Source organism: Phyllostomus discolor, chromosome 1 (genome assembly GCF_004126475.2).
Source record: "Phyllostomus discolor isolate MPI-MPIP mPhyDis1 chromosome 1, mPhyDis1.pri.v3, whole genome shotgun sequence".
Classification (NCBI taxonomy): Eukaryota; Metazoa; Chordata; class Mammalia; order Chiroptera; family Phyllostomidae; genus Phyllostomus; species Phyllostomus discolor.
The window spans coordinates 162,039,916-162,059,622 of record NC_040903.2 but is presented as its reverse complement, the minus strand read 5'-3'; the positions used below and the strand labels follow the sequence as shown (position 1 = coordinate 162,059,622).

Here is a 19,707-nt window from a genome sequence, read left to right as displayed (position 1 = left end):
GGTCCCCAGAGGTGACTTTTAACACCCAGAAATATGGGTATCTTAAAAAAAAAAACCAGCTTAAGTTTAGTGTAGGGGTGGGTTTCTGTTATTTTTAGTTTACTTTTAATTCCTGAAATTTTAATAGTGGAGAAGGAAACGCCTTCATTCCTAAAGGTGTCCCTATCTAGAGATGAACTTCTAAAGAAATGTCTTCCTTCTTTCATTCTCTGATGTTCTTTGTGTTCTCTTTGTGAGTTGAGTAATAACTAGAACTCAACTGTGAGTTTTCTCATTAAAATGGAAAGTTTCACATAGGAAATGTCATCACTAGAAATGGGTCAGTCATTTATGTTGGCCAATGTAAGGAAACCTACTTTCTTACACAAAAGGTTAACTAACCAGCAGGAAGAAATCGATGAGGACGCCTGGGAAGGAAAATTTGAATTGCTTCCTCTCGGTGAACTACAGCCCACCACACTGTGGGAAGTGTCAGATAGTAAATGAAATTACAAGAGGCTACAGAACTCTTTCTTGAGAGAGAAAGAGACAGACAGACAGACAGACAGACAAAGAGAGACAGAGACAAAGAGAGAGCACACACAGGGTCCTTTGTTTTAAGGGTTTTATCTGTTTTCTAAAGGCAGGAATTTTAGGGGAGGTCTCAGGGGAAGATCTCAATAGAATATTCGTCAGCTTTTCAGGTGTGTCCTTTCAGGGGCATGGTCTACACTGATTGGTCAGCACTAGGGTGTCATTAGTCATTGCGTCTGGTCCTGATGATGTCAGCCACAGCATTGCTTCGTCTGCTTTTGCTGCTTTTGCTGCTTTTCTGGGGCTGGAGCTGAAATACAACCATGTTATCTCTAGTTTGACAAAACTGTCTCTGTGGTTAACAGACTTGAGGCTTCCTTTCTAAGGTTATTTGATGCTAATCAGAACTTCATTGCCCTGAGGGCTTCATGGTAAAGGGAGTGGCTGAGAAAGGAAGAAGGAGTCAGGTGAGTCCGGGTACTGGATGGGGCCAGTGTGAATCAGGCTGTTGTCTCAGTTTCCCCATTCCACTTGCCAAGGAATTTTCCTAGCTTCTCACTATCCTGTTTCACTTTTGCCTCCTGCTAAAACCTGTTGTGCTGGAGCAGTGGTTTTGAAACAATCCCCTGAGTTGAAGGAAGAAAATACTAAAACTTCAATTTCTTGATCTCATCCTTTAAAACTGTCTATGTGTTGTGCTGTTTTATGGTGTATAGAAAGGATTTGTTTGGGGACTGCTGTCCTAGATAAGAGGACAAAGCAGGTAGTTGTACCAGAATGGAAAGAACTGGAGATGCAGAGTAGCTCAGAACTCAGAAGTCTTCCTTCTCTCCTGATAAAGGAAAGATTGGGAAGATTCTGGAGAGAGAGCAGGGAGGACATTGACCATGGTGAGACAACATGACAAATGCTCTGTTATGTGATCTTTATTCTTGTTCTATCACTGCACTTGCATTTTTTTCATGCATCCTTTTTTTATGCATTTATTATTCATTTAGTGAATATCTCATGTGGTTTTTACAAACAGCTAAAAAAGGTTTTACTTTTTCCAATTTTACTATCAGGAATCTAAAATTTAAGGCAGCTAAATAATTCGCACAATATTGCATTATTTGTACCCCAGCAGTTCTCATACTTTAGTGAACAGGTAGGTTTATAACCCAGACCCCAGGGCTCCTCTCAAAAGGCCGCTGCTGCAGGAGGTTCAAGCTGGCCTCTAGTGTGCTCACAGCAGTTGGATTGTTCAAAAATGTGTTTTCAGAATCAGGAAATACTGCACTGTGTTCTGTTTTCCCCCCTCTTTTTATTGTATATGTTTAAATCATAATTTCAGGCAAGAGGATACTTCTCTGTCATTTGGTTGGCACCAAGGCTTGATTTGATATTTCAGTCAGCTACATCTTTCTTTCTTGACATTAAAAGCAAGCAAGTAAGCAAGCAAGTAAACAAACAAGCAAATAACACCCTCCCCAAACCTTTATAATGGCTAAGTTCCAGGGAATTGATTACATCTTAATTAGTTTGTTTCATTGTCATTAAATTGAATTGACTCAAAGTGGCTGAGTCTGCTGTTTGGCAGTCCCAAAACCAACAGCAGAGCCCATTTCCCCTTTTATTGTAGAGTCCCCACCTCTGTGTGTGTGACTCCTCCTAGCACTTGGTAACTGTCTCATGAGCAGGAATCTCATTTGCCCATCTCTCTATCACTCACAAAGTGCCTAGCTGAATATCTGCAATTGTTGAATAAGTCCAACAATTGCAGAGTCCTTATTGTTTAAGTCCATTTCTTCCCACTGTAGATTTGGAACTATGAGTCAGGATATTCCACTTGCTATAGGTGATTAATCTGTTTACTTATAAAAATAATTTGTTGGGACCTGGCTGGTGTGGCTCAGTGGATTGAGTGCTGACCTGCTGAACTGAAAGGTCACCGGTTCGATTCCCAGTCAGGGCATGCGCCTGGGTTGCAGGCACGTGAGAGGCAACCACACATCGATGTTTCTCTCCCTCTCTTTCTCCCTCCCTTCCCCTCCCTCTAAAAATAAAATCTTTAATGGAAGAATATATTATCTAGGTTTCTTAGCTGTCTTGACAGTAGAGCTCATATATTCATAGGTTCTAAGAAATATATACTGCTATTTACTCTGTTCAGAAAAGCTGCATGGCTTCAGATTCTAAAGTGTAAAAGCTTCCATGGGTTCTTCTTGATAAATTGTATGACAAGTTGGGGGATAAGGTAAGAGGGTGAGTAAATTAGGAAAAAGTTTTCTCGAAAATGCTCAGATATTTAATCAAAGTTTCTTTAGTGTAATTCACTGAATTGTTGTGAGGACAAACTGAAATGATCATTGAGAAGGCTCTTTGTAAACTCTAGATGATGTGCATGAAGGACATTTATAAAAAGTAAAATTTTAAAGCAAAATAAGGTCTCTTAAGTACATTCAATGTACACACTGTCTAATGAAGGTTAAAAATTGAGTCCTGTTCAGATAATATTGTGGATGAAAAAGGGGCCACTTACTAAACCTAAAAAGCTCAGGGGAGGCCTGCATGGCGGCCTTCCAAACTCAGAGACCAGAGTGACCACACAGGCTGGTCTGAAGTTAGACCTCCAAACTGAAATCGAGTCATGACAGGTAGTCATGTCCTAGGCCAGGATCTTCTCTGAAAAATGTCAGTCTTTACCTCAACTGAGCCTGTCTACTGTCTTTTTGCATCTAAGGTAACATACCTTTGAATATCAGGGTAATTTCCCTTTTCCAGACCCCTCTGGGCACAGTCTCCTACCAGAGTAGGAGACCACAAAACTCCTTATTGTTGTTGTTGTTGTGCTAATTGTTAACTACCTTATACCCACCAATGTAAAATAAGTATGTATCTATTCCTTTTACTTTTTATCCAATCCCAGAGATTTCCTCCTCTTTACTTTCTCCCACTTCCTTAATCTATCAACAGCGGATTTCAGGTAACCCCCTTACACATCCTCCTTTGATTGTAAGGTGTAAAATCAGGTGCAAAACTGCCATTCTCCAGAGCATTTTCTCCATCAGTTGAGATTTTGCTTTCTGGCAGTTGTTGTCAGTTTGGCTCAGATGAACTCATACAGATTGTTATAGGTTTGGACATCTCTTACATTGACAATATTATCTAGGGAGAGTAACATAACATTTGCCATTTAGCCACTTCTAAGTTCAGTGGTATTAAGTACAATTACCTTGCTGTGTAACTGTCACCACCATCCATCTCCAGAATTTCTTCAACATCTCACTCTGAAACTCTGTACTTAGTAGACAATAACTTCCCATTCTCTCCTCCGCCCAGCCCTGGTAACTTCTATTCTTTGCCCTATTCTAGATACCTCCTGTAAGTGGAATCATGCAATATTTGTTGTTTTGAGTCTGGCTTATTTCATTTAGCAACATTTTCAAGATTCATTCATATTGTAGCATGTATGAGAATTTCCTTCCTTTTTAAGGCTGAACAATATTCCCTGTGCATATATACCACATTCCATTCACCCATTGGAATGGATGTTCATCCATTCATCCATTGATGGGCATTTGGGTTGTTTCTTCAGCTATTGTGAATAACATTGCTATGAACATTGGCGTACAAATATCTGTTTGAGTCCTTGCTTTCAGTTCTTTTGGGTATATTTCTAGGAGTGGAATGAGGCAGAACTTTTTAGCCCTCATTTCCCCCTCGGTGTTTTTGGTTATTCAGAGCAAGTGCATCTCCTCTGTTCGAGCCCTAAGAGTGAACACTTGCTTTCTTCACCTGTGATGTGCCTATAGACTTCTATCCTTCCCCCTAGGTTCCTCCCCTGAACTTGACACTTCAAGATGTGGCTACAAGGGAATCTAAAATCTGACTCTAGCCACTATATGCTTATCCCAATTGGTACTACTTTGGGATCTGGCAAGTTAAGATGAGCTAAGATAAATGTAGCTGAGGGTACATTATACATGGAAATTAATAGAAAAGTGTCACATAGACAGTTATACTTTATAGAGTTAAGCTTCAATTCAATGTTTGATACATTACTATCTGCTGGGTACTTTTAAAATACAATAAGTGAGTGAGACAAGCACTTTATTTTCAAGCAGCTCACACTGTAGCACACGTTGCATATGTATTAGTAAGCAATGAATAACTATACAACAGTGCTGTTAGTAGTCATTTGTGTATTCAACATCCATCAGGCACTCACTCAGTGAGCACTATTCTAGGCCCTGGACACACATCACCAAATAAGACAAAGTTCCTGCTCTCCTGAAGCAGATCTTCTAGTGGGGGCAACTGAACACTAAACAAGAACCACACAGTGTACTGGCTGTGTAGTTTATTACAGAGAAAAATAACACAGGGTAAGGGATGGAGTGATAGTGTGTGTATGTTGTTTCAGGCAGGCGGACCAGAGCAGGTCTCTCTGAGTCAGGGGTGTTGAGCAGAGATCTGAATAAAGGGAGGGAGAGAGTCAAGGGGAAGCGTGGGTGACAAGAGAGCCAGACAGAGGAATCGTGGCATCTACAGTCGGTAATATTATATTCCTGAGATTGATAAAGACATTTGGGACTTTGAATGATGGGACAAATGAATCTGATGCTCTGTGATTTTTAGGTACATAACTCTATGACACCATAAAATTATTTTTTATTTAAATACTCAAAGACTTAGCTGCAGAAGACACTTGCATCTTAAAGTGAATAAATATTTCAAAATTATAAAGAGTCAGAGCTTAGAATCTCTTTCTCCCAGTCTCTCTTGCACGCACACACACACTCGTGTTACGATGGCTTCTGGGGAAGAGATAAACGTGAGGCAGCACTGTGTGATAGCCCTTCGTTATCCTTTCTCCTTCCTTCTCCCATGACGACTCCTCATTCTGTCCTTGTCATTAGTTATGAAAGTAGTTTGATTAAATCAACTGATTAAATAGTACATAAAATCTAGAGCATTTTAAAACAATTTAGGTTTTTAAAAGAAGCATTTAACAAGAATATTTTTAGTAAGCCAATGAAAGGCGTCTGTAGCTTTGAAATTTCAGGGAAAGTGACAAGGCACATGAACTTTTTCTGGTATCAGAAACTTTTGGGCAAATGCACAACATGTAGGTCCTTAATGTGCACTATCATTTTTATAATGCCGGGGTGTGTGTGTGTGTAAGGGAGAGAGAAAGAGGGAGAAGAAAAACTGAAGACACAGTCTTGACAGTGCTCACTTCAAGCAAAGCAATCTATGAGCAGGGAGAGAAGGTAGCAGACATTGTAGGATAAGCGCAGGTGGATGGTACCAAACCTAGTTTCTAGTTGTGCCCATGAGGTAGGGATCAGAGGTGCTGGAAAGATCAGAAAAGGCTCTGGGGAGGGCACATGTGATCTGGTGCTTTAAGGGCAGATTGGGGAGTGGGGAGATGAAGGGAATGATGTCCTAGAAGGAGACAATGGCCTGAGCCAAGGTGCCATGTGGGGTGTATGGTTGGTATCTAAGCAATGGAGAGGTGTCCCGATGGAATGGTGCAGAGGTTTGGCTTGGAGATTGTGGGAATAACTTTGGAAAGATCAATGGAAAGCCAAGAAGAAAAAGAAAGCTCTGTGCTTTTCTTCTTTTGTAAATTGCTTTCTGACTCAATTGATCAGGTTATAGGGAAAATCATTCCTTGATCCCCCTTGTGTCTGCTGTTAGTGGGGCAACCATAGATCTCAAGATACTCCATGTAAACAAAAACATTGTCTACTAAGAGCTGAACTTTTATTTTTGTTGTGTAAGCTCATTGTGAAAAATTTAAGCATACAGAGGGTAAAAACCAATGTAACATTCCTCCCACGGCCCACCAGCCCCTCCACCTTCATACCATTCCTTACAGGTAACTACTGTTAATTATTTCTTCTTGCTTAGCCTACTTGTTATCATTCTTTCAGTCAACAAATATTTATTGAATGCCTATTATGGACATTGGGGACACAACAGTGACCAAATGGCCCTTTCAAGGAGCTTATAGTTTAAGGGGAGGAAATAGTAAACAGCAAGCATATTTAAAGTATTTTTCCCTAAATGGGATTCTTCTATACTTATTCTTTTGCAATTTCACTTTTCACTTGACAATATACCTGGGACACCTTTCCAAGTCAGTCTGAAGAGTTCTACTTCCTTAATTGATGATAACTAATATTGATTAAGCCTCTACTATGGTTCAGGTACTGCCTTGGTCACAGTAGTCCTCAGTGGTAAGTACTGTAATTATCACCTTTTTACAGAGGAGGGATCGAGGCCCAGACAGGTTTGGGAACTTGCTCAGAGTCACCTGGTCATCACTGGTGGATCCAGTTCTGAGCTAGATGATCTGATTCTTCACTTCAGTTGTGCTGCCTCTTGATGGCTGCATAGCACTCCTCTGTACAGATGTGCCTTACCTTACTTAGCTCATCCCCTATATTTAAGCCATTTTTAATTGTTTTCTATTACAGACAATGCCATAATTAACTTTTTTATGGATGTTTGCATGTTTGTGGTCATATGTAAGGTAAATTCCTAAGAGATGGAAACACATATTTCTCTATTTAAGGGCACTATTTAGTTTCTCTTGAAAAATGTTTTACCAATTTCTACTCCCACTAACAGTGTAGACAAAGAGACTGATCTCCTTATATCTTCTTCAACAAAGGGAATTACTAAGCTTAAAATAGTTGCCAATATGATAAATCAAAAAAAGTACAGAGCCTGTACCTAATATTTTTAATTTAAGAATTTTTCATTTTAGCCCTGGCTGGCGTAGCTCAGTGGATTGAGCACGGGCTGGGAACCAAAGTGTCCCAGGTTCGATTCCCAGCCAGGGTACATTCCTGGGTTGCAGGCCAGAACCCCCAGCAACCTGCACATTGATGTTTCTCTCTCTCTCTCTCTCTCTCCCTCCCTTCCCTCTCTAAAAATAAATAAATAAAATATTTAAAAAATTATTTAAAAAAAGAATTTTTCATTTTAAATATTTTAAAGAAACAACTGTTTCATTACATAGTCTGTTCTTGGTGCTTTATATCATCCAAGGAAGAAAGTTGTCATTCTTGTTTCATGAATCTGCAGTTCTTTGTGACTGTGAAGTCTTGGTAGGGAAAGGCTGTCCTTTCTCTCTGATCTGGTGCTATGGACAACTGAGTGCTCAGTACCAGAATGTTCTAGAATGGAGGAGCTGACAAAGCACAGGGGCTCATACAGACATGATTAAAACATATTTGATTTCAGTACTTAACTGTAAATCTGATGCAACATCTGGAAAATCCATAAATGGTTTTAGACAAATTTATTTATTATTGTACAAGTACAGTTGTCTCCATTTTCAGCTCACCACAGCCCCTGCCCCACCCATCCCTGCCTCCCACCCTCGAACCTACCCCCTTTGGCTTGTCCATGTGCCCTTTATACATGTTACTTGACGGGCCCTTCCCTATTTCCCTCCATTATCCCTCTCCCCCTCTGCTCTGGTTACTGTCAGTTTGTTCTTTATTTCAGTGTCTCTGGTTATATTTAGCTTGCTTGTTTGTTTTGCTGATTAGGTTACACTTACAGGTGAGATCGTGTGGTATTTGTCTTTCGCTGCCTGGCTTATTTCACTTAGCATAATGCTCTCCAGATCCACCCATGCTGTCGCAAAGGGTAGGAGCTCCTTCTTTCTTTCTGCTGGGTAGAATTCCATTGTGTAAATGTACCACAGTTTTTGATCCACTCATTTATTGGTGGGCATTTGGGTTGCTTCTAGCACTTGGCTATTGTAAATTGTGCTGCTATGAACATTGGGGTGCATAGGTTCCTTTGGATTGGTGTTTCAGGGCTCTTAGGGTATAATCCCAGCAGTGGAATTGCTGGGTAAAAAGGCAGTTCCATTTTTAGTTTTCTGAAGAAATTCCATACTATTTTCCACAGTGGTTGCACCAGTCTGCTTTCCCACCAATAGTGCACTAGGATTCCCTTTTCTCCACAACCTTGCCAGCACTTGTTGTTTGTTGATTTGTTTATGATGGCCATTATCACTTGTGTGAAGGAAGAAATCAAAAAAGTTTCTGAAAACAAATGAAAATGAACACACAACAGTCCAAAACCTATGAGACACAGCAAAGGCAGTCCTGAGAGGGAAGTTGATATTGATACAGGCCTACCTAAAAAAGATAGAAACATTTCAAATAAACAACCTAATGCTACATCTATAAGAACTGGAAAACAACAACAACACAACAAACAAAGCCCAGAGCAAGTAGAAGGAAGGAAATAACCAAGATCAGAGCAAAACCAAACCACTTAGAGACTAAAAGAACAATCCAGGAGCTGGTTCTTTGAAAAGATTAACAAAATCGACAAGCCTTTAAGAAGATTCATCAAGAAAAAAAGAGGACCCAAATAAATAAAATAAGAAATGAAAGAAGAGAGATTACAACTGATACCACAGAAATACAAAGGATCGTAAGAAATTACTACAAACAACTATATGCCAAAAAATTTGAAAACCTGGGTGAAACGACAGATTTCTAGAAAATATAATGTCCAAAAACTGAATGAAGATGAAGCAGAGAGACTGAATAGACCTATAACAGCTAGTGAAAAGAAATTGAAGCAGTAATAAAAAACCTCCCAGCACACAAAAGTCCTGGGTCGGATAGTTTCACAGGAGAATTTTACAAAACATTTAAGAAAGAGTTAACCCCTATCCTTCTTAGACTATTCCAAAAAATCCAAGAAGAAGGAGGACTCCCAAACGCTTTTTATGAAGTCAGCATCATCCTAATTCCAAAACCAGATACAGGCACAACAAAGAAAGAAAACTAGAGGCCAATATCACTAATAATATAGACACTAAAATTCTCAACAAAATATTGGCAAACCGCATCCAGCAGTACATTAAAAAGATCATACACCATGATCAAGTGGGATTCATCCCAGGGATGCAGGGATGGTACAATATTTGCAAATCAATAAACATAATACATTGAATAAACCAAAGGAAAGACAAAGATCACGTGATTATATCAATAGGTGTGGAAAAAGCATTTGATAAGCTACAGCACCCATTTATGATAAAAATGCTCAGCTTTAGACAAGTTTAAAAGGAGCTATAATCTTTTCATTTAAAAATAGTCACAAACCAAAATATTTTGCATTCATCTAATCCCTTCTTAAAAACCAGAACTGTCAAAGCAATTCTGAACTAAAAAGTTAAATCCCTTTCCTATGTGCATTTGTTCTTTGGCATCCTCAGGGTTAATTGCTTCCTCTGAGCTGAGTTAAGGATGTTGGGAAACAAGTAGTGTCTTTGCTCTGCGTGTTAAATGTTGCTTGAGTGTGCTTAGCTTTCATCTGTAAGTTTGAACTTGCCTTGTAATGATTAGAAAAACACACAAGTAAATTATTGCTGATTCCTTCATGTCTGGGAAAAACAGGTGGGAGCTCCAAAGATGTTTGCTTATCTCCCTCAGCCAAGGGCTGATAAAAGTTTGGTAAGCAGGAGTAGTAAGTAGTTGGTCACTCCTTCCGTTGTCCTCGTACATCCTTCTGAACTCTTGGTTCCCTCAGAGGCCGAAATCAGTCTTTAGGGAGCTTCCTTTTGTTTCTCCAAGATTAACTAGTTCTGCCCTTGTGGCAGCAACAGGCAACTACCGAAGGAAAGACTCTTCTGGGCTTTTGGTATTTTTTTCAAGGAGCGTTTTTCTCCTCCAATCCTTCACTGGTAGTGAAACTGCTTTCCTACAACGTCTTCTTTTTCTGACGAGGTGCTGATTCTGATCTGCCACTTAGCAGCTTCAGGTAGTGGTAAGTGGTCAAGAGTGTTTTTCCCAGAGGTGATCTCAGGTTTTCAAGAATGTCCCCTAGGGACGCAGCTTGTTTTCTATGTAATTACTAAAGCTTTTGTAATAGTCCTTGCTTTTCTCACTGATATGGTCATGGAATGAGTACCTGTTTGATCTTCTTGCACTGCTGGGATACCTCCCCTCATGGGGAGAGAGGTAAGTCCAGGCTGAGGTGAGTCAGTGGGGAGCTCTAATGGGTTGGTGAGCCTGAGAGGAGTGTTAGCTTTGTGTTGTGTGGGGCTTTCTCTTTCTCTTTTCCGGGTTGCTGTATTATCTTCTGTGTGGTTCAGACTTAGCAAATAATCTTTGTTATTCTCCTCTTATTAAAAAATAATTTTGGGGAAAAGTTAGTTGGGTTTGGGAAATAGGGCATTTTCTTTGAAGTTGAAAAATTCTTTAAATCCTGTTATGATCACCTATTGAATGACAATGGGAGTACTGTTAATGTCTATTTTTTCTTGGTTTGTGCGTATTTGTCACTTCCTCTGGTAGGAATTGGTTTTAGCTGTTTTTTTTTAGGGGTTTTGTATCTAGTACACCTATTCAAGGTGTTGTTTATCCTGTGGTCAGTTCATGCTTTGGACGTAACAGCTTGCCGTCAAGTGGGGCTTGAGGCATAAGTTTTCAGTGCTGAGGTTGGTAAGAACAGAAAACATTGATTCTTCTAGCTGTCTTGTTGATAGACATGGGGGAATCTCAGGTCCCTGGTTAACAATGAGCTGTTTTGAAGAAAAATGAAACAGGCAAGAAACATTAATTGGGGGCTGAAGTATTAGAAAGACGATGGGGAAATACAGTATTTATTGCCTGTGTGGTCCCAACACCTGTGCCCATGGGCTGTTACCTTTGCTCAGGTGTTGCTCCCTGTTAGTAGCTTTATTGCAACATGTAAATTCAGAGTAATTTTTAACTTACATTTATTTACCTTGTGCTTTTATATCATCCCATGAAGCATGCATCAGTAACAAGAAGGGGACAAGTGTTTTTTTTTGTGCCTTTGGCAGATTTATTTTTTTGCACAGGGGGATTTTATTTTGTTTTTACCTGGTCAACTAGGAATTTTCATTTAGACTCAACATATACTCTCAGAGTAAAGTGGAAATTGTAGCTCTCCTTGAAGTAAAACTTCTTTTTTAAAATTTATTTTTATTGTTTTCTCTTCATGAATGTATGCATTCTAATTACTTGCATGGCATGTACAAGAATTACATGCTAGTTTTTTCTCAGATTTCTCATTAAAAATAGAAAATGGTGATCTCCAAATGTTACACATTTATATAGCACATACCTCAAGTCTAACTTCTTAGCAATACTGCTCATTTTTAAAGTATTCACAAATAAATTTCTAAGTGTAAATGTTAAATGTTATTGATGACTGTAGTTTTGGAAACACATTCCTTCCCTAATTTGAAGTCACCTTTCTTTCTTCTCTCCTTTTCTTTACTCTGCTCCAGGGTGTTGAGCACCTACCCTTTGCCAGGCTCTGGGCTGGTGCTGGAGGATGAGGGCACAGTTAGGAAAGCCACAGCATTTCATCTCCGTGTATCCTTCTATGACCCTTCTTTTGAGGTCCAGTGTCCTCTAGGACTCTGTTCTCGTCCTTTTGTTGACTCATCCTCACTCTCTGTCCTCTCCTCACCTCTCTTTATTCTGGTTCTTCCTGAGTGAGATCATTCATTCCCCATGACATCAGCATTTCCTTACATGCTGATTCCAAGTCTACAAATCTGTGTTTTCTCTTTAGTGCTGAGACTATTTTCAACAATCAAGAGGCATTACAAGTCTCATGTTTTGAAACTGAACTCATTCTTCCACCCCAGTTCCTGCTCTTGCTCCTACAGCTTCCCCTCCGTCTCCCTTCACCGCTGTATTTGTCATTTTAGATAATGACACCCCTCTCCCCTCATTGTCCCAAGTAAAAAACTTGAAAGTCACCCCAGATTATTCCTTGTTCTGTACTCTAACACATGTGACATTTAGAAACTGTCAATTCAACTGCAGCAACATTGCTAGAATCTAGCTCCACTTGCCTGTTGCCACTGCTCCCCCATCTCTTTCCATGCCAGTCCGTGTTGTGAGACTAATCTTCCTAAGACCTCTGACAGCATGCGCTTGCATAGAGAGACACAAGGGAGCAAAGAGAATGGACAAGGGGGCTGCATCTAATCATATATTCTATGGAGAGACCTCTTCTGCCTTCCTGTTACCTGCAGGATCAACCACAGGCTCTTGACCATGGTGATGCTTTGGGTCACCTCATTTATCAAATGGAGATAATGGCAGTCCCAGCCTATATAGAGTTTTGGTGAGGATTAAATGAGATGACATATGTCAAGTGCTTAGCATGAGGTCAAGTACTGCAGATGATAGTGATGATGATTACAATGATGAAGATGATGACTTTTTTCAGAATCCACCTCTTATCTCTTTTGCCAGCCCCACACCACACCACATTTCTCCAAGCTCTTTGCAATCTGGTTGCCATGACTTTCACTGCTCCCCAGACCTTCTCTTGTCTTTCACAACACTTGATCTTTGCACACATTGCTCCTTTCACCTGTCCTTACTTTGTTTTATTGAGCAAACTCTTCTTTTTCTTTCAAAAGGATTCAACTTGGAATTACCATCTGTGAAATCTTAGCAGACTCTGCAAAGCAGGCTTTGTGACTCCCTTCCCTCCTACTCCACAGTTCTCAGTTCCCCCTTTTATCATAGCCCTGCTTTTGTCATTCTAATGATTCTTCCATGTATTTGTGTCTTGTCTACCCTAGACTATGGGATTTCAAAGGACAGAGATGGAGCCTAATCCTCCTTACCTCCTTCTACGCAGCCCAGGTTTGGCATAGAATAGGCACCTGATAAGTGTTTGATGATTGAACATCAGAAGGGATGGCTCTCAAATTTGACAGGAGGTTTTCTATTTGTGGAGAGTTAAAACTGTACGTAAAAATATGAGCTTTCTTTTTTGAGTATTAACTTTTTAGCAGGAGTTATAGTGCTCATTTCTTTATAGGCATGGCCTGATTTAGATTGCTGAATGATCCTTTGAGTTGCCCTGATTGTCCCTGTTTACAGGTGAAGGAACCAGGGCTTAGAAGGGAGGGGAGCTTGCTGGAGGTTACAGAGCTACAAGACCAAACCCAGCCCTCTGATTCTACTGCTGGTGCATGAATAGGGAAGTGAGAAGGGGAAGGAAGATGACCAAGTCAGGGGAGGCCTGACTGGGAGAGAAAGGCAGCACAAAGTGGAGGGTGAAAATACGCAAGGCAAGCAGTGAGAGCAGCCTAGGAAAGGAGGTGAAAGGAAAGAGAAAAGGAAACTAGGAGACTAAGTTGGAAAATAAGCTGGGAATAAACAAGGGGAGGAAGGGAAGCAGAGTTCCCACTGTTTTAGAATTTTGTGGCTGGGTAACAGCTGCATGCCTAACAGAATGTAAACAGACTTCAGTGTTGACATGACAACTCACAACAAAATCAATCTGATATATATTATATGAGAAATAGAGTAATTTATTGTGGAGGCATGGTAGTTAGATATAATTGCTAAGCAATTTATAAATTTGGCTGTACTAACCATCACTTTTATAAACATACATATATACACACAGACTGGCTTAAATTTTTTACTTCTATTTTTGCCCAATGTCTACTATCTGTAAGTACTGTGACTCTTGGCCACTGTCACTGACACCACATATGATTAAAACATTATCTACACCTTCCACCCTTGCATCACACTCAAAGCTGAACACTTGCGGGACAAAGGCTGGGGCTGATTCCTTATCTCTCTTTGGTTTTACCTTCCAAGGCTGAGATTTCCCTGCCCCACCAAACTCTCCCTTCCCTGGGGTCTTAGAGCTGTGCTTCAGCACCCTCGTCCCTCAGGGGCCTGGCCCTGGGGAACTCGGGGAATATTCTTAGGCTGGCAGGCATGTGCCAGTACATATGACTGCAAGGTTGCAGTGTTTAGGGGTGGGAGGACTCCATGAGACTTTGCTTTTCAGCCTCTGGGCACCTAGGGCCAGAGGGAGGAAAGGGCAGGGGCAGGACCAGAGAAGATGGAGGGCATCCTGAGGAGAGAAGAAGCTGGCTCCCTAATCCTGCCATGGTAGCTTCCCAACCTCAGACTCCACTATTGCTCAAGCAGGTGGGCTTTTCAAGGGTCACCTAAACTCACCCTGGTGCTGGCCTCTCAGAAAGCCCCCCTCTTTTCCACTATTGTTTAGGTCAGTCCTCAGAGAGGTATGTTGGGTTGGAAAGCAAGTGCTGTAGTGAGAAATATGAAGGGAAGTTGGGGAAACCGAGAAGGGAAACTGAGAGACTGGAAGAGGAAAAAAGGCAGGGAGTAGGAAAGACAGACTGGGGAGGAGGAAGAAAGGGGAGGGAACACTTTTAAAGAGTGACTGTATATACATGTGTATTTAACCTCACAAAACCTGTGGGAGGAAGGCATTATTATCTCTATTTTATAGATTCAGAGATTGAGTCTTAGGGAGGGAGAAGTGCCTCAGCCAAAGGAACACTAGATGGAAAATAACTGAGCTGGGACTGGAATCCTGTTATCTTAAAAGTCTCTCCTGTATAATATAATGTCTCCAGAGGGGAAGAGAAAACCGAGTTGGGGAAAGAGAAAGGCAAGCAGAACTGAAGCTAGATGGGTCCCTTTTCCCCTTGTCCCATCTTGTCCCTGAGTCCTGAGAACTGCAGAGAAACCACTACTCAAAGGAAGTAGAGGATTCCTCCCAATGGGGACACTCCAGTTCTTCCCGGGACTCTGAGATGAAGCACAGCAGGGAGGGGCTCATCTGACTGTACTTGTACAGAGAGAGCTGCCAAGAGTCTGCCCCATGCTGCTCTCCTGTCCTGGCTTCAACTGCTCTGGTCTTCCCCAACTGCCCTGGCCCCTTCCTTTTCCCTTTCTTTTCCCATCTCCTCCAATCCCTTTGCCTTTCTGTCACTGAATCTCATAGGTTCAATCTTTTCCCTCCCACTAGTTCTGCTTCCTCAGTTTATCCCCATGGCTCTGTCTTCCTACTGTAAACACATCTTCTCTTTAAAGTCTCATTACTTCTTTACACCCATCTCCCTTATTTTACTGCAGAATGTCTTGAGGGAGTTACATTCATTGTCCTCATCTTAACATTTATGTAGATACTGTGACAAAGAATGTTCAGAGGGCTGCCTTAAAGATAAGTAATATGATACACTTTCATTGTATGCCCCTTCCGTCCCCAGCAGCCTCTTGGGGAAGGTTCTGAGGTTTAGAGAGCTTATTGGCCCTGATTCCATGATAAGTTAGTGGAAAAAACAGGAATCCAAGAACAGGCTGTTTGACTCTAAAGGACAAGCTTCCAGTCACCACATCCTGTTGCCTCTTGAGCAGGTCAGTAGGTTGTCCCCTTGGAGGCCTCTTGGTGAGTTTACTATGGTCAGAGTGGGTTATTTGTTCTGTATACTTTGGACCATACTTCAGTAGCATACCCAAACCAGATCTATCTTTCTGGGGCAGACTAATATTAGCTCAGGAGACTGATGGCATACAATAAAAATAACAATGTATTAATTTAAAATGTATAATGTAAGGAGCATCGGCATATTCACTTCAGCATGCGGGACCACTGCATTCTTTCCCTATAGATAGGTTTCTGTGGGAAGCAAATTATTATCAGCAGGTCGCTTGGTGATCGTGGAATTGGAATAGGGGGAATTAATTATAACAACTTGATTTTTGAATGGCTTCAATCGTTGACAGGCATCTCCATTTTCATTGTTTGTTTACAGCATTGAATTGCCTGGGAGTACCAATTTTCACTAGAAGTTGGGACCTCCCTGTGGAATCACAATATAGTGAGGATGCCCTCTTCTACTGCTTCGACTTGGGCATCTTGTAATCACTGCCAATTTCAAGGTGCCTGAAAGCAACTCCTTATTTTCCGTGAACAAAATGAAGCCATATTTTTCCATTAGAAGGATTATTTTCTGTGACCAAGAGTCAAAACCGGAACTTGAAATGTACAAAAATATATAAATTTTTCATGCAAGTGTAACTATTAATCTTTTTTTAAAAGAACCCATTGCATTTTTAAATCAATTAATAAATGTAAAGCTTATAGTTAGTATTTTCTAGCTACTCCTTTGTCTTCTTACTTTTCCCATACTCCTATTTCTTAAAAACCCCCGAGGACTTTCACACAAGGAAACTACCATTTTAATCCCAAACATAAGATGAAGTCAAGGGTGAGATATGACCTGGCCAGCAGCTTTCCTTTTTTTATTTCCTCTGCTTTGGGGTGATTTCAAAAAAGAAGGAATGTGCTCATGTAAATATTATTTGCTTCAACACTTGTGAATAGTTGGATTTCAAAATCCTCAATTCCTGTTTCTAGAGCTAGATTACCCTTTCTCTTACCTGGTTTTGTTTACTCTGTTTCCTTAGACCTTCACTGATCCAAAAGTTCAACAAAAGATGACTTTTTCTCTACTCCAACATCCTTTAGAGGTGAAGCAAGTGCCAGCTGGTGTATTTTGGTGAGTTGATAAATGTGCAAGAATGGAAGGCCTATGTTTTACGTCCTCTAAGTGAAACTAGAATCGGCCATGTTAGTCATGAGTCTTCCCTGAACACGCCCGAATTGCTGCTGTTCCAAGGAAAAGATGGGATTGGAAAAAGGACAGCTCTGGATGGCAATTCTTAATTTTTGTTGTGACTTTATGTCTCAGAGAGTAAATACAGTTGAATGAGATCATTAATAAGAGATACCTTTCATGAATCTTATAGAAATATTTTTTAATTCATACAACAGTAGCATTACTCTGGATTAATTATGGAGTAGAGAATATTTTGTACAAAAGTAAAAATGGCTAAAATTTAAAAAATGGACTTTTTCAATGTCTTTAAAATAAAGTTTTCAAAGATACTTTGGGAATGGTATTAGAGAAAGTAAAAGCAATGAAATAACTGTATGACTTAAAGGTAATTTTAGGAAGAATATGATATGGCTTTATGTTTGATTAAAATGAGAAGTTCTTATAAGAGGATCTAATATAAGAGAGGGAAAGGGTTACGTGGATATTTTCTCCTTAGTTACCTTTATGTTATGCATATATATTTAGGTTCATCTTTTGTACTGGTTGTCTGTTAGTACTATCCCTCAAAGCAATCTAGCGAACCAATAAGGAGAAAGAGTAAGTTGGCCATTGGCCAGTACTCTTATTAACTTCCCGAGAGACTGAACTTTTTTCTGCTTACATTTTCATCGCCACCTGTCAGGGTATAGATTCCCTTTTGCCATCTTGCTTAAAGAATCACTTTCTTTTACCTGCTCCAGGGACTCTGAGTCCATGAAAACAGAACATGTTCACTTAGTCCCCAGAGAGAGTTTTCAAGCCCTAACAAGTTGGCTTAGAACTTGCTGATGAGCCTTAATCTTCTGGCCAGATGGGGCCCCCAGATCCAGATGTCATTGTCACAGAATTCATTCATCCCTCTCCCTGTTGCCATTTTTATCTGTTGCTGTGACCTTTTTAAAAAATTTTGGAACAGAGAGAGCCCTTCATGGACAAAACCCCACTTTTGTTCATATTATTCCTCACAGGAAATCTTCACCTTAAAAAATACTTCTTGTGAATCTTCTGTTATAGTCAGATCCCCTCCTCCTCTTGTCTTTCCCCCCCAAGATTTGCTCATTTCCTTCTTTGTTCTTGTACTCTTCAATTTACCTGCAACACTCTTCCTATAGTTAACCAAATATTGCTCATCATCCTTTGAGATTATTCCTAGGGTGGATATGGGGGTGCACAAGAGGATGGGGACCAGCCAGAGGGAGGGAGCAGCCGAGAAAGCCATGATGACCCCTAGCTTGGGAAGATCTAAGACATTTTGGCACTCGGGGCTAGGGTCTGAGAAGGGATAGTTGCTAAACGGGAAGTGCCTTTTAGCACTGGGAAGCCCTTGTTCCATTCCTCCTTGAAATTGAGGACATCAGTAAGTTTTTTATTTGGCAAATGTTTACTGAGCATGTCTATAAGCCAGGCTTGTTAAGCATTGCTACATGTCAGATAGTGGAGATACAACTATGGGCCAGACAGATCAGGTTCTCGCCCTACTGGAGTTTGTGGGCTAATGGGGACACAGCCAGTATGATAGGGATATATGTTCTAGAGTTACGGGAGCTCTGAAATGGGAAGCTCTGGATTCTCTGGGAGCACATAGGGGTGGCCCTGTCTCTGATTTGGGGCACTAGGGAGTCCTTTTAGAGGAAGTGGTGCATAAGTTGAACTGGAACATGAGTAAGAGGTAGTCTGGTGAAAGGGTTGGAGACAGGGTTAGATGGTAACAGGCAGAAGGAAAAACAAGTGTGAAGGCCCTCAAACAGAAAGAAGTATAGACATGAGAGGGTGCAAGAAGGAGTGAGGGCAGTGAGGAGAGTGATCAGCAATCAGGCTAGAAAGACAAGCAGGGACCAGGTTGCAGAGGGTCCAAAAAATCATGTTAGAATTTGATCTTTTTTCATAAGGCTAGTTGGAGGTGCACTTAAAAACCACTGGAGGTTTTTAAGCTGAGTCATGACACGATGTCGTTTATGTTTTATGAGGATGACTCTAGCTTCACTGTGGACCCTGGTCTACAGGTGGCCAAGGCTGGAGCAAGGAAACCTGCTGAGAGGAATGCAAGGAAAAAGTAATCACTGGTCGCAGGCGCATCCTAGAGGCTGGGGTGGGGGGAGCCGTGAAGAGGGGAAGCAGGGATTGTCTTGGGTAGCCTTAGTGGCAGATGGTAAAAGATGTGGGAGAAGGAACAAAAGAGTTGTATGTTTGAGGACCTGTCCCTGCTTCTAGCAGCACCTGGTAGCAGTATCCCTATCTTCTTGCTCAGATTTATCAGTTTTAGTAACTGGTCCCTAGAAAAGCAGGGGTTCCACAAAGTGTCAATGTCATGGCCCTACTTGTCAGGCATACCCCAGGGGTGGCTGTGCTCTCAGAAGGCTGTTGTTCCCCCCCCCCCCCCCCCCCCCACTGACTATTCACCGAGTAGTGAATGGGAACTCATGGATCTGGAGTGTGTGGCCAGGAGAATGATCGATGGTTTCCGGCTTTTTAGACTCTGAAAGATTTATAGTATAGCAATGAGTGTTGATAAACTTTCCTGCCTGCTCTTGTCTTGTGACTAGTAAGCCATAAGGATTGTTCTTCCTCTTTTTTGGTCTCCGTATGACTGACCTGCCTCTTTAAGTACGTTTACGGCATTCTGCCATACCACATCTTTGAGCAGGCAGCAAACAAGTCATTTCCCTTTCCAACTGAAAGAACATGCACTCAGTACCTCTGCCTGCATTGTCAAGTATTTGCTAAGATGCCTGAGT

At 41.0% G+C, this 19,707-nt stretch overlaps 1 protein-coding gene across 1 annotated transcript in view; it reads left to right on the top strand.

Moving 5' to 3' along the window:
- The first annotated feature begins 16,804 nt into the window (after positions 1-16,804).
- ATP8B4 (ATPase phospholipid transporting 8B4 (putative)) overlaps positions 16,805-19,707 on the top strand; it is a 195,559-nt gene continuing 192,656 nt past the window's right edge. Inside the window, 1 exon segment of the mRNA XM_036033364.1 lies at positions 16,805-16,873. The gene's annotated coding sequence lies outside the window, so the exon portion shown is untranslated.